At 48.7% G+C, this 15,286-nt stretch overlaps 1 protein-coding gene across 3 annotated transcripts in view; it reads left to right on the top strand.

Annotated features, from left to right (window-relative positions):
- Positions 1 to 15,286, top strand: part of Moe (moesin) — a 175,269-nt gene that overhangs the window by 27,030 nt on the left and 132,953 nt on the right. Inside the window, exon 1 of one of the 3 annotated variants that reach the window (XM_076204287.1) lies at positions 12,701 to 13,117. The exons of the other annotated variants lie outside the window; for them this stretch is intronic. The gene's annotated coding sequence lies outside the window, so the exon portion shown is untranslated. Of the gene's footprint in view, positions 1 to 12,700; positions 13,118 to 15,286 lie in introns of those variants that run through there. 3 annotated transcript variants of the gene reach the window in all.

Raw genomic sequence — 15,286 nt, 5'->3', positions numbered from 1 at the left:
TCTTGGGACGTTGTCCGGAGGTGAGGTAATGATTTTGGTCGAGTTTGTTGATATTACGGTTAAGGGTTGGATCATTTGACTGGAACAAGAGTGAAGGTTTCTGGGATTCCGCTCAGTTTCAAGAGTAATTGGGTCAAGGATGTGACGCAAAGCAATCTTCCTGTGGCTGAAACATTAAACAAAGACCAAAATCATCTGTATTCCATTTCTCATCTAATGTCTGCTACAAAATTCTTGAATGTATAGGTTTTGAAGGTCGTTTGGGTCATACGTACACGCGCGCGCGCGCACACACACACACACACACACACACACACACACACACACACACACACACACACACACACACAACCAACCATACAAATATAAGCGCATTCACAGCAACACATAATTACACATACACTTTTACATACACGTGTCTACTTCCTGACTCTTCTACATCTCCTTTTCTGCTAACCAACCAAGCCAAACATACTCAACCACCTGGCTTCTTACCTACTTTCCGTCTTAACACCCATCCCTCTTATCTTCCCACCTGCTACCTACTTACCAACCTCCTTTACCATCAGACATACCTACCAACCTGTATACAGGTACATCTCCGATAGCCGCCGCGGGCACGACGTGCACGACGGCTCTGTGGGTCTACCTGGCTGGCCTGCCTGGCTTGCCTCCTGCGCCTTGGGAATGGTCGGGTCAGGTTTGGGGGTCTGCGCCTTGACGCGTCGCGGCTTACATACAAGTGTGTGTGTGTGTGTGTGTGTGTGTGTGTATTCACCTTGGTCTTTGGATCACGTGTTGGACTCGTGATCGACAGCTATTTCCCTCCCGGAAGAGAGCTCGGAGCTCGTATGACCGATCTATGGGTAGTGCTATGACCTTACACACACACACACCCAACTCCCCGACCACGAGAGTCGGAGTAACGACCCGAAGCGCAGCGATACCGAAATACTTTCGGCCCTGGGCAGGATTCGAACCAGGTACTACCGCACCTCCGTGTGTATGTGTGTGTGCATGTGCTTGGCGAGTTGAGGCCGTTTGGCGTGAACCCCTACAAGGGGCCGCCGGCCTCCAACACTTGGTAAACGTGTAGAAGCTAGCTAGTGGCGGATGTGTAGCAACCGTCAGGAAAACAAACCTAATTGGCGTTACCCCGCGAGCGAATACTCGCGCGTTTGTATTCACCTTGGTCTTTGGATCACGTGTTGGACTCATGATCGACAGCTATTTCCCTCCTGGAAGAGAGCTCAGATGACCGATCTATGGGTAATGCTGTGACCTTACACGCGCGCGCGCACACACACACACACACACACACACACACACACACACACACACACACACACACACACACACACACGACTCCCCGCCCACGAGAATTGGAGTAACGGCTCGAAGCGCAGTGATACTGAAATTATTTCAGCCCTGGGCAGGATTCGAAACCGGACCGCCGTAGTGACAGTCGGGGACTCTACCAACCGCGCACACCGTGTGTGTGCGCGTGCGCGTGCGTGCGTGCGAGATAGGCAAGTGCCAAGGGAGGTAGGAGCATGCCAGATGACTAGGTAAGTTTAGGGCGGGATGGACATGGTAAAGGGAGTCTCCGGTGTGGGAAGTGAGGGGAGCCGTCTCAGGAGTCCAAGCAGATGGGAGTTGTTTGGGTTAGCATGCATCGGTGGGGGGAGTGTCCGGTGAGGGTAGGGAGTTCATGAGTGCAGGAAGGGAGACGGTGGCGGCGCCTGGGAGTGCATGCGTGAGTGGAAGGAGGGAGTGCCTCGTGGGGAAGGGGAGTGTAGGGGAATCTAATTAGGAGAGTTTTTGTTTATTGTTTTTATCATCATTAAGAAGAAGGAAAGCGCGGGAGAAGGTATAGATTTCCTTGCCTGGGTTGAGGGTCCGGACTAAGGAAGGCTGTGTCTAGGTGGTCTTGCTGACTGGCTGACATATACATACATCGACGCATTTGAAATGGATGGCGGCCAGGTCACGTACTGCGGTGGGTCTTCGCAGATAGTTTGTCGATGCAGCGGTTGGAGAACAGAGGCAGCGAACACATCGCGGGGTGGGGGGGGAGGGGGGTCTGCACTGCCCAGCGCCGGTTGCCGTCACAATAGCAAGATGGAAGCTACATGGCGGTAGGATGTATGACGGGGTGGGGGTGTTCGACACTTGTACCAAGTCCTGAATTATCAGCCGACATTAACAAGAGGCTTGGTGTCTGTATGCGCGCGCGTGTATAGATTGAAATGTATAGAAAGAGTGGGAGGGGAGGAATAAAGATGAGAGAGATGGAAAGGGGAGGGAAGGAGGGAGAAAATAAGATATAGAGAGTTGTGTGGTGGCGACCTACTGACCAATCAGAGGACAGTGTATCTCTGTCGTTATGGGAAGCTGACATTTGGCACCAGACCCTGACTGGTCGGCGCGGGATGTGGAGGGTGGGGAGTTAAGGCATGCCACAAAGGTCTTGGCCTTTGTATACTGGTTAGTATGTGGCAATTGGTGGAATGTTTCAGTGATAACAGTGAGACCATTTCCCCTGATTGGGGGAAATGGTAGTTTCATGAGTGTTGGTATGCCAGAGGGGAAGTTGAGGGGAGAGAGTAACACACTGATGTCATTCTGACGGTCTTGCTTGCGGAATGGTGCATGACCTGGAATTGGGGCTTGTAGAAGGTATTTCCCCTCGCGCGCGCACACACACACACACACACACACACACACACACACACACACACACACACACACACACACACACACACACACACACAAACCACACACCTACCTCGTGGCGCTGTGGTTAGAGTTGTCGTCTGCCGCTACGGCGGTCCGGGTTCGACTCCTGCCCAGGGCTGAAATAATTTCAGTATCGCTTCGCTGCGGGGTGTTACTCCAACTCTCTTGGGGGGGGGGCTGTTTGTGTAAGGTCACAGTATTACCCATAGATCGGTCATACGAGCTCTGAGCTCTCGTCCGGGAGGTTAATAACTGTCGATCACGAGTCCAACACGTGATCCAAGACCATGGTGAATCACACACGCACGCACGCACCGGAAACGCGCAGGCCGAAGACTCCATGATGATGCAATTGTTCTCGTCACGCATGACCATCTTATCAAGCCATGTTGAGAATCTGGAAAGGGTATTCCCGGGGTTGGATAAAATCACATGGCGGCAGTCAGCATACATCCATAGTAAGGCACTCTCAAGGTTGATTGGAATGTTTTAACAATTTCAATTATCACTAAGATTTTGTTCATTCTTGAACAAAACCACCTGACGGTGGAATGAATATGAAACGGGTCGAGCGAGACAGTCGAGGGGTGAAAGCCACCGTATCGAGGTACAAGGGCTGCATCGCGCCCGATGGCGATAGGCCGGTCTTGTCGTGGACCATGAAGGTGTAGGCATCTCCCCCCCCCCCCTTTTTTTACACCAGGACAGTTATTATGCTGGGGCTCTTCTGGGGTGAGGGCCTGGTATCGTTGTTGATATGATTCATCGGTATTTCCGAGCTGGTTCGGGGGCTGTTGTGTAGTCCGGGCCCTGCCTCGGATAACCAGCCAGCTAGCCAGCCAACTGAGTGCCCTGTGTTGGGGTATTGACAATATAAGTTTTATGCTGTCAATATTTCAGAGACTTCAGTGACATCATTACGGACCAGAATCACAACGCTTTCTTTCATGATTTAAGTGATCTCCAGCCAACGAAAGACATATGAAAAAATATTAATGTTGATCACTTTTACATTTTGCTGTCCCTCAGTTGTACTATTTACTTTAGATCTCTCCTGTTTTGCCCCATCTGTGCGAGATTGTTCCCGGGCGATGACCGGGAAAGGCACAGTGTGTCGCTTTCGTGTTTATAACCCGCTAATGAGTGTCATGTGGAGTTTTCGTTGGTCGCCTTTCGACTTGTGTGTTGTCTCGAATATGTGTTTATTGATGCTTGTTTCGTGTGAGGGAGGTTGGAAAGCAGTTACCATTCCCCGACTGAATAAGATCGTCTGGTAGTAACTGGGAGTGTTCAAGTAGTCCGTAACAGTGGAAGGGGTAATCGATACCAGTGTGATTTCTCTCTCTCCCACTCCCAAAAAAAGGTCTTTCGGTAGCCGGGCGTAGACAGCGATGACGGTTTTGGAGAAATTGTTTATCGATATGTAATGATATCTGTGCGTATTGGAGTAGATGGGGAGTCCTTTGGACTGAAGAGAACCTAGAAACGGAGCAAATTTGTCTCTGGAGAGGCAAGACTCGCGAACGGGCAGTGTGCGTTCGTGCGTGCGTGTTTCACGTGTGGGCATGTCGTTTGAATAGAGGTCAAATGGGGCCAGGGCAGGGCATGGCATGGATGGGTGGGTAGGTCACTTGCCTGCGTGTCATTTGAATGTAGGCCATACGGTGGTAGGGCGTTGGTGGATGGGCCGGGAAGGGTGACATTTAATGACGTCATTGAGCCTTGGGTGATGGGTTGGAGGGGCGAATGAGATGCCACGTCATCGGTGGCGGCGGCTGTGCACACACCCGATAGCGTGTCCTTCGCGCCCCCGTGTGATGACGTCATAGTGGGCTCCCGGGTGGTGACGTCATTGTAGATTTTCTGGACGATGACGTCACTGTTGCTGCAACGGTGACGTCATTGTAGGTTTGCCTTCTGGGCGATGACGTCATTGGGTTGCTGGGAAGGTGACGCCACTGTGGGCTGATTTTCTGCGGTGACGCCATTGTTGGTTGTCTTGTTTGCGATGACGTCATTATGGGTTTATGATGACGTCATTGTGGGTACCCTTCTGTTGATGCTGCGGCGGCGAATAATGCCATTGTCGATAGGAAAGGATCTCGACCTCAGGCCAAGGAGCAACTGCGCTCGTGGATGTGTATGGGAGGACGGTTTAAGGGTTACGGGGGGGGGGGGGCTTGTGATGTCTAGATAATGCGTCACCGTTAGGGAAACGGCCTTGTTTCTCTCCTCTGCAGCCGTCCATCAACCTGACCCGACCCATCACCACCTTCACCAGCAACTTCGCCTCGACACTATCTTTACCTTCTCTTTTTTCCTCCTCTTTTTCCTCCTCTTTTTCCTCTTTTTCCTCCACACCAGTTTTCCCTCTTGCCAACCCTTGTCCTTGCTTCTCTTTTTTCTACCTTACCTTCTCCCCCTCTTTACCTTTTCCCTCTTTTTATCTTCTCTCTTTACCTTCTGTGCCTCTCTTTTTCTTGTTCCCATCTATGTACCTGTTACCTCATTGTTACTTGTAACCCACTTTTACCTTGTAACCCACTTTTACCTTGTTCCCATCTAATGACTGGCTCTCTCTTTACCTTGTTCCCATCTAATGACTGGCTCTCTCTTTACCTTGTTCCCATCTAATGACTGGCTCTCTCTTTACCTTGTTCCCATCTAATGACTGGCTCTCTCTTTACCTTGTTCCCATCTAATGACTGGCTCTCTCTTTACCTTGTTCCCATCTAATGACTGGCTCTCTCTTTACCTTGTATCTGCAGCCCTTTCCCGTCATCGCTTCCCTCTTCTACTTTTGACCTGCTTTTCCTCTCCTCCTCCTCCTCCTCCTCCTCCTCCTCCTCCTCCTCCTCCTCCTCCTCCTCCTCCTCCTCCTCCTCCTTATCCATCCTCCTCACTATCTGCGACCTTAGCCACCTCCGTTTCCCAGCTGGGTCCTGTCCGCCTCTTTCCCTCGTTATCATCATCAATACTTCCTTCTCACTTCGTGTCGTGTGTGGCGTGATGTTTAGGGGAACGAGCGTGCGAGACGGAACTGGCTTGGCGGGTTCGTTTGGAAGAGTGGAGGGGACAGGCCAACCTCGCGGTCTAATGTCGCCAAGTCTCGGGTGCCAATCCACCACCTTGAGGCTCGAACCCCCCCCCCCCTCAAAAAAAAAAAAAAAAGTTTCCCCGCCACGGAGATGTTTCATTCACAATATCCGTCTCGCGCTTTCCTCCGTCATTGGCCTTCGGTCCCATCTTCCCTTACACGTTTCCTTGCACCAGTCTGACTTGAAGTGTGCACACCCATGCCTCTGGGAGGACCAGAAGGTTCACATTTCTCTCCTCTTTTTTCCCTCTTCTCTCTTTCCTCTCTCTCATCTCTCTCCCTCATATCTCTCCCCCTCCCCATCTCTCCCCCTCCCCACTCTTCCCCTCCCCCTCTCTCTCCCCCTCCCCTCCTCTCTCCCCCTCCCCTCCTCTCCCCCCCACCCCTCCTCTCTCCCCCACCCCTCCTCTCTCCCCCTCCCCTCCTCTCTCCCCCACCCCTCCTCTCTCCCCCTCCCCTCCTCTCTCCCCCTCCCCTCCTCTCTCCCCCACCCCTCCTCTCTCCCCCACCCCTCCTATCTTCCCCACCCCTCCTCTGTCTCTCCCTCTTGTCTCTTCTCTCTTCCTATCCTCTCTCCTCTCGTGGTCGGCCAGGGTCAAGTGCCGGACTCCCGACTTCTTACTATCGCTGCACCCCCCCCCCCCCCGACGGAAGCATTGTTGAGTTTGTAATGAAGCTTTCTAAGCTTTGGTGCAATCCCTTTCTGTGAAAGCACGAAGTCGTTTAACAGAAATCCAGGTTACATTTGAAAAGTTTAACGTCTCCAAGACGTATTTCGACCTTACTGGTAATCTTCAGGGAGGAAAGAGGTATACGAGTTGAACGAAGGAACGAGAAAGGTTAGGATGTAAATTGGACTTATCCTACAGGATGCGACTTTTATGGGTTTTTATTTTAGATATTGAATTTGGAGGAACTGCGGTCATGGCGAAATCGACACGTGAACTATAAGTTGGTAAAGCTAGGATGTCCTGCTTGAGGATGAACGTGGAGATTCTCCCCCTCAGCCAGCCTTCAACCCCCCCCCCCATGAACCTCAAACCACACCCTCGTACTTAAACGAGTGGAGTAAGCGTTTGCGGAAGGCAACCCCTCTCCACCCAAAATTCCCGGACTATATTCCTTGTGTGCTGTGAAGAGGCACGGGGGAATGACGAAGGAGGGGGTGGCAAGGATAGAGGATGACCTTGGGATGGGGGGGGCGGTGATGGTGAGGAGGAAGAGGAAGGGCGGTGGTGGGGGGGGAGGTCTCCTTTCAGATGGAGGAAAATGGTTGTTCGACAGATCGTAACCCAAGTAACCGGGAACATGGGATGTTTTTGTTGTTAACAACCGAAAATATCTTTGGCGCTTCCTTTAGGATTGAGCGGAATGGGTGGTGGGAAGGGGAGTGTGCGTTCCTCTACACTTGATGGCGGTGTCATGCGCTGATTATTTTGGCCCATAGAGGCTTTTGAGAAGTGGCGGTGGCTGTGGTTATATATGTTACAAGTGATGAACAGTTGGGAAGGGGACATGGGGAATGACGGGAGAATTGGTAGAGGAATTGAAGTGGATGCAAATGCGGAGACGAGGAGGGTGAGAGAACCATTGGGACGAGATCGTAGTGAGGGAAGAGGGGTGGGATTCCCTTCCTGTGTCGGGATCGGCAGGGTGGCGGCCACCTACAGGAGGGAGTGTCTGCCTGGAACAGCCAGATCACACAAACAAGCGAGTTGTCTCTAGGAGTGAGGAGTGAAGTGATCGTTCCCTGGTAGCGGATTCTTTGACCGAGTTGGTTATCGTGGTAGTGAAGGAGTCTTATTTCACATGAGGATGGTCTTTACTATTATCCCCTCGTGCCCCCCCCCAAAAAAAAAAATATATATATATATATATATACACTGTATATATAAACTCATCCTAAGGGGAAAGGAGAAGAAATAGTGAATAGTGAAAGTGCGAGTCCAGACTGGTTTAGCCACCCTTGCCTCCCACCCCACCTTTCACAGATGGGACTTGAATGGGTGTTCCGCCTGACGGTAATTAGAATCAAGAAGAGTTGTTACTAGTTAGAGGATCGGGAAGTGGTCTGCCTAGCAGCAGATTATGTTGTGTTAACGTCGTGGTGGGACAGAAGAGGTCCCCTCCCGATATGTTGTACCTGTCCCACTTGCGAGGGCGACCAGACGGTCACTTGGTAATGTTACGAGATCCAGGGCACAGGTAGGCACAGTAGGTAGTATGTTGTCTGATGAACAGCTCAGCCCTGGCTGGGTGTGGCGTAGTGTAGTGAAATGTAGTTTGTAGCTGGATGAAGCAATTTGTTCTGGGGGGGGGGGTAGGGGGCAGTAAGTAGTCCTCCCCCCCGTGACTCATCGCGGGATTGAACGTGGTTGGCGTGTGGTTTGTGGGAAGTTGATCACATGTGCTAATGTGTGTGTGTGTGTTTGCGCGCGCGTTAGTAAATCTATAAACCAAAGTGATACATTATAGGAACTTTCTTTTATTTGCTAGCGGGGGTACATGAAATTAATGGTTGTTTGCTTCCTTGTGTTCTTCATATATATATATATATATATATATATATATATATATATATATATATATATATATAATATACACATATATGTATGTATAATATACACATATATATATACATATATATATATATATAATATACATATATATATATATATATATATATATAATATACACATATATATATATATATATAATATACACACACATATATATATATATATATATATAATATACACATATATATATAATATACACACACATATATATATATATATACACATACACGCGCGCACACAAAATTCGAAAAAGATTTCGCCTTCTTCATGCGGCAATGCGTTGTGCGTTTACAAGTTGCTTTCAATTTAATACGTACGTGATTGCTTTGAGATGCTTGGGAAGTGCTCTCAGGTACATGCCTCCGTGATTGCTTCGGGGTTGATGTTTATGCTCGCCCCCCCCCCCCACGCTGTTTATAAACACGCGGTGCCCTGATATATAGAACCGAGCGCCCGTGCGTGCGTTTATTCGTTTGTTTGTGCACTTCCTCGAGTCTTGTGAATGTGAAGATTGTAACTTGCATAGGCGGCCTTGCTCCTTCTCTTGCACATGAAGCCATACAAAATTATGATTATTTTTATTATTATTGAGTCCGTGACCTCGACTCTCTCTCCCTCACTTATCTTATCCAACGGGGTTCTGGCTGGGTGGGTGACTGGCTGATAGTCGGGCGGCACCAGACTCCCCCCCCCTTTCCCCCCTTTCCCCCCCACCGTATATTCCGTCGTCTTTTCACCCCGTCATGGATGATTTCTCTTTCTCTCTCCTATCTTCCCTCCCTTCGCCCTCATTCCTTCTCTTACCTTATTCTTTCCTTTGGTACCTTTTCCATTCATCCCGTCTCCCATCTCTCCCTCCTTTTGTCCTTTCTACCTCTCTCCTTCCTACCATCCCGCCTTCCGTCCTCCCTTCCCTACCTCCTTCCTTCCCTCCTTTTCCTCTTCATTCCTTCCACTCCCCCCTTCTTCCCTCCCTCCTTCCCTCTCTCCCTCCTTCACTCCCTCCCTTCCCTCCTTCACTCTATACGTCCTTTCCACAAGGCTACTTCCCTCCTTTGGTTCTTCCTTTGGTTCTTCATTGTCTGTCCCCATGATGCTCCTTCTCTTCCTCCTCCCTTCTCATCTGCCCTCACATTATCTTGTCCTCTATCCCCGGAATGGAGTCCCCCTCCGCTTTTCTGGGTCCCTGGATCCCGGATCCTCGTTCCTCCGGGTTCCCTAGTCCCCGTTCCCTCTCCGGGTCTACGATCTCTGCTACTTTCCGGGATCTTTGAAACCTCGCTTCTTCGGGTTCCGGGCCGCTTGTACCTCGCGAGTCCCTAGATTCCTGTTCCTCTCGCGTTTCCATCCCCTCCCCCTCCTCCTCCTCATCCTCATTTTAGTCTCATTCGTTCTTCTTCTTGACAACTCATTTTTTGGCCGTCCCTTGCCGCCCCCGGCCTCCATCCAACAGATTTGGTGCTCAGCTCGACCTTCTGCTGAACCAAAGCGCCGGGCCATGGGCACACTTGTGGTTGCACATATGTACGAGTGTAATACACACACACACACACACACACACACACACACACACACACACACACACACACACACACACACACACACACACACACACACACACACACACACACACACACGAGAGAGAGAAATTTGCTAGTGACAGCGACATTAATATGTCATTTTTTATGACAGTAAAGTGGGTAAAGGTATCACGGATGGCCGAAAGCAGTGGGTTCGAATCCTGCATACGACTGTCATAAAAATTATATATATATATATATTATATATATATATATATATATATATATATATAAACACGTCATAAAGAATGCTTGTGGTATTCGTATTCATTTGCGTGCATTCCCACTTGCATCCATCAGCTTGCGTGCTATGCATGTGCTTGAGTAAGTCTATGCGGTGACATTTATTATCACTGGAATGTGGAAGCGGGCATATCCGTACGCGTCAAGGCTATATATGGATGTGTGTATATTACATATCACAGTATTCAGATAACTACGGATGTGCTCGTAGGCAAGATAGTGTCAGTGTGAATGTGAATGCGTGTGTTCCCATAACGTTATTGGCGAGAGCAAGGTCAGGGATATGGTCCATACATTATTGGGATTAACAGCTTCTTCGCTTCATGGAGAGTCTCCCCCCCCCCCAACCTTCCTGGGCTGGATAAAATCGCCTGGCGGCAGACAGAACAGGTGTACATGAAAGAAGCAGGGATGGAGGTATTCGGTATTTTGTCACCAATAACCAGAGTTTCTATCCTTGGGGACAGTGTTGTTGCTAAGAGGGTACTGAGGGTGGGGGGTGGGTGGAAGCAGAGCAAAGGGAGTAGTTAAAGGGATGATTTATTTTTTATTTAGTTTTTTATTTTTATTTATTTTTTGTTTATTATATTTATTATATTTTATTATTATTATTATTATTATTATTATTATTTTTTTTTTTTTTTTTTTTTTTTTTTTTTTTTTAAGAGGTCACAAGGCCCTAAGATTCGACTCCATAATATCCCTTACGGTGAAGTGGTGGAGACGATAACCAGTGGTAGGTGTAGTGAATGGAACTTGAGACGATAACCAGTGGAATTAGTAGTGTTGTGTAAATGGGAAGTGAAGGTAAGGAGGCAGGGGTGGGGGAGTGAAAAAGTGGAGGAGGGGTTGGAAGAAACGGGAAGTACTATCTTTAGGGCAGGGAATGGAGAGGTAAGGGCATAGGAGGCAGGAGCATCTAGAGGCAGCGGAGTGAGTAGAAGTTAGGATAAAGAGGGTAGGAGGGAGACAGAGGAGGGACCCAAGTAACGAGGTAATGCAGGCAGCGGATGGAGAGAGAGAGAGAGAGAGAGAGAGAGAGAGAGAGAGAGAGAGAGAGAGAGAGAGGCAAAGCATGGGTAAGGGGTAAAGGTGGTAAGGAGAGGAGGTAGTTGATTCTGTGATGGACCAAGATGCTGTTGTTTGGTGATGGCGTTTATGCTCGCGTTTGCGAAGAGTGCAAGTTTGGCCTTTTTCGGGTTCTATTGGTTCGTCTGGTGTGAGAAAGCGCTCTTCGTCATGTTGCAATCACCTGCCTCACTGTGTGTGTATGGGGGGGAGGGGTGGCGTCCTCTCTTCTTCTGGATAGGTCATCTCGGGTCGAGTCTGTCAGAAAAAAATTAAACCCGCTGCATTGTGTGTGTGTGTGTGTGTGTGTGTCAGTCAGTCAGTCAGTCAGTCAGTCAGAAAGGGAGAGAGAGAGAGAGATTTACTACGGCCTTGGATCACGTATTGGATTAGATCGACAGATTTTGCCCTCCCGGACGATAGTACTGAATTCATATACTCGTATGGCCCAGTCTACGGGTAATGCTCTAAAACACACACACACACACACACACACACACACACACACACACACACACACACACACACACACAAAACACACACAAAACACACACACACACACACACACACACACACACACACACACACACACACACACACACACACACACACACACACACACACACACACACACACACACGGTTTTATGTTATATTCTTAGAAGGGCTGGAGTGTCGTTTTGGGTGCAATTAGTTCTCTGTTATTGGGAATCCAACATTCGGAACTTCACAATTGACGGAACGACGCCTTACAGAAACTACACACACACACAGTGGGTCCTTCTGGTATCTGGGATAATCAGGATTGTATAACTTTTCATTACGGTTTTTGGAGATTTCCAAATTCCAGAGATTGCCCATAGAGAGAGAGATTGTGTCTATGTATACCTTGAGTCATGTTGTTGGCAGGTGTGCATGTCAACTTTTTAAGAGGAACCAGCATGACACCGCACACTGGATAGTGGTGTGGTCGGCCACAATGGGATACGGTGCCAAGCACTGCTGTCCTCCTCCTCCTCCTCCTCCTCCTCCTCCTCCTCCTCCTCCTCCTCCTCCTCCTCCTCATACTCATACTCATACTCATACTCATACTCATACTCATCCTCATTCTTCTCTTTTCTTCCCACTTACCTCTTCCTAGTTACTTTCGTACGTACATAGCTTATCGCTTCTCTATACTTGTCTCGTCCAACTTCTTTTGTTCTTCCGACCTCTTCTGCTCACCCACTACTCTTTACATACTCTTACTTCCCTACATCCCCTCCTCATCCTCCCCCAGCGAGAGTGCTAGAACACCTCTCGCTCTTTAACCCTCCGCCTCCCTCCCTCCCTCCCTCCTACCCACTACCCAGAGGTGGTGGTGGTGGTGGCGGCGCCTCTGCGTTCCAACGAGCACGCTTGCCAGCGGTCCAGTCCCGGATAAGCTCCAGAGTGCTGCAGAAGGGTCGAGTTGTGCGCTCTTCTCCTCGTCCTTGTCATTGTCCTCAGTGTATTCTGTCATCCACACGAGTCGTTTGGTGCGCCTTTCGAGTCCAGTTGTAGATAAGCGTGTGTTGTGCGCCAGCTGGCGAGGGAGGAGAATTTTTGTCGAGGTGCGACGTTGACGTAGTCGGAGGAGGACGACGACGACGGTCGAAGTGTCAGTTTTCGCGGTTTGGAAGTGTGCGCGCGGCTCTGGTGGAGTCGATTGTGTTCGGGTCGGTATTCCGGATTTGTGAAGGGAGAAAGAAGGATTTTCGAAAGGGCGGCACTGGATCTGTGTTGGCCAACAGGAGTTTTGGTTAAAAGAAAAGTGGTTGCTGGGTCCTCTCGGTAAGTAGTCGGTCAAGTGGCCGCGCTTTCCGCTGTATTAAAGTTTTTTGTGCTGCATGTGCTTGCCTGTCGTGTGTGTGTGTGTGTGTGTGTGTGTGAAAGAGAGAGTGAGCATATGTTGTTACCACTCCATGAGGCACTTGATCCACTTAGCATGGGTTCTTGCGCTCTGGCAAATTATTATTCATTTTTATTTCTTAATACAGAGATAAAATTGTGTCTTAGTGGAAAAGGGGTTTGGATGTTGGTTGAACGAGACATCTGGAAGTCCTTGTAAAACTGGTCCTCCTTGCTCTTGAAAGGACGAAACGAGATAGTCTTATGAATGGTTGGAAAAAAAATTTGTTGTGCGTCATTTTAGCTCAAGGATTGAACCCGTTAGAGTATTAGACTATAGTGGTGTCTGCTGGGGGAGGCGGCAGATGATTTTATTCATGCCAGGGTCTTCGAACGAAACCTGGAACGATGGCGGTTGAGGTGGGTGGAGGTGCTTGGTCCCTGGACTGAATAGGATCCAATAACGGTGAGGAAAAAAAATATATGCAAGGGGTGAGGACACTACGCCGTTGTATGCACGATGCACAAGTGAATGGTTACTGTTGCAGATTGCAGCCCTTAAACGACGGGTTGAATGAAATCACATAGCGAAAGCTAGAGAAAGAGAACGTTCCCTATTCGTGTATGTACGGGTTAAAGTTAGAACGTTTGCTTTTCTTGGAGGCATGGGTGATGTTCAGGGTGGTTGTTAGTGTCAAGGCAAGTGCGGATAACCATGGGCGTCCTCGGAAAGGCTTCAAGAAGAAGAAACGATGATGGAATGTAGCAGCGTTAGAATCTAGGGAGACGATTTGATTGTGAGGAAAGAAGCGAGTAGAATTCAACGTGTTTCCATAGCAGTTCGTGTTATTATTTTTACGGGGAATTGAACATGGAGATTTTTTTTTTTTTTTTTTTTTTTTTTTTTTTCTCTCGAAATTTGGGAGTGAGTATCCCTCCCACGTGCTTTGAGCCCATGACAGGGGCCGATAAACGTGGAAACAACCCCTTTCCCTCTTTCAAAGTCCGAATAGTCTTTCCCTTCAGCTGAATAATAATAGCCCGGGACAAGTAATCGGTAGCTGTCATCCAGATCAGTTTCAACTGTATATTTCAATCACATACCCCTCCCCATTTGAAAGAAAGCCTTGGAGCCTAGGAAAGATAGTAAGGTGCTCGCGGTGTGACGAACCATTGCTGTAGTTGGTGGGTGGGTTGGGTTGGTGACGTGGTCAGTGGTGGCTTGGAGCAGGTTTGGGGGGAGGGGGAGGGAGGGGGGTGTCCTTGCTCGGTCTTGAGCTGACCTGGTCTTCGGGTGGAAGAGCAGAGGTTGTTGGAACGACCGTGGCATTGTTTATAGTAATAGCTGAGTTAATTTCATCTATGTCCAATTTATTGTGGGAGACTTGATTGTTTTGGTGTGCCTGCAGCCATGCTCGAGACAGACAGGCTGTGTGTGTGGAGGGAGGGAGGGAGGAGGGGGTCCGATTGCATGGCGCTGGGGGGGGGGGGGACACCCGGGAGGTGGGAAGGGGAGTTGTCATCGTAGCCGCCTTGGCCGTTGCTCAGCTGGTGGTAGTTTTCGAGCTCGAGGGCGGTCTTGGTCCCTGGGTGGTGGTGGTGGTGTGTGGGCGAGCAAAAGTCATCCCCCTCGGCGTCGGGTGGTGACACTGCATCGTGTTTGGTTTGTATAATATATATATATATATATATATATATATATATATATATATATATATATATATGTATAATATATATTCGTCTGGCCGTTTCAGAGAGAAAGAATATATTCTGGTTGGTGTGGTGTTAACGTCCGCCGGATGTGGTGACATCTTTGAATTTCGTGGACTGTGCTCATGGATGCATGTTTATGCTGTTTACTGTGTAATGTGTGTATGTGTATTATATATATATATATATATATATATATATATATATATATATATATATATATATATATTTGTCTGGCCGTTTCAGAGGGAGAGAGAGAGAGAGAGAGAATATATTCTGGTTGGTGTGGTGTTAACGTCCGCCGGATGTGGTGACATCTTTGAATTTCGTGGACTGTGCTCATGGATGCATGTTTATGCTGTTTATTGTGTAATGTGTGTATGTGTATTATATATATATATA

The sequence above is a fragment of the Oratosquilla oratoria genome, chromosome 21 (assembly GCF_046742065.1).
Source record: "Oratosquilla oratoria isolate Oo_2021 chromosome 21, ASM4674206v1, whole genome shotgun sequence".
Taxonomy (NCBI): Eukaryota; Metazoa; Arthropoda; class Malacostraca; order Stomatopoda; family Squillidae; genus Oratosquilla; species Oratosquilla oratoria.
The sequence above is the reverse complement of the archived record's forward strand: the minus strand, read 5'-3'. Positions and strand labels throughout refer to the sequence as shown.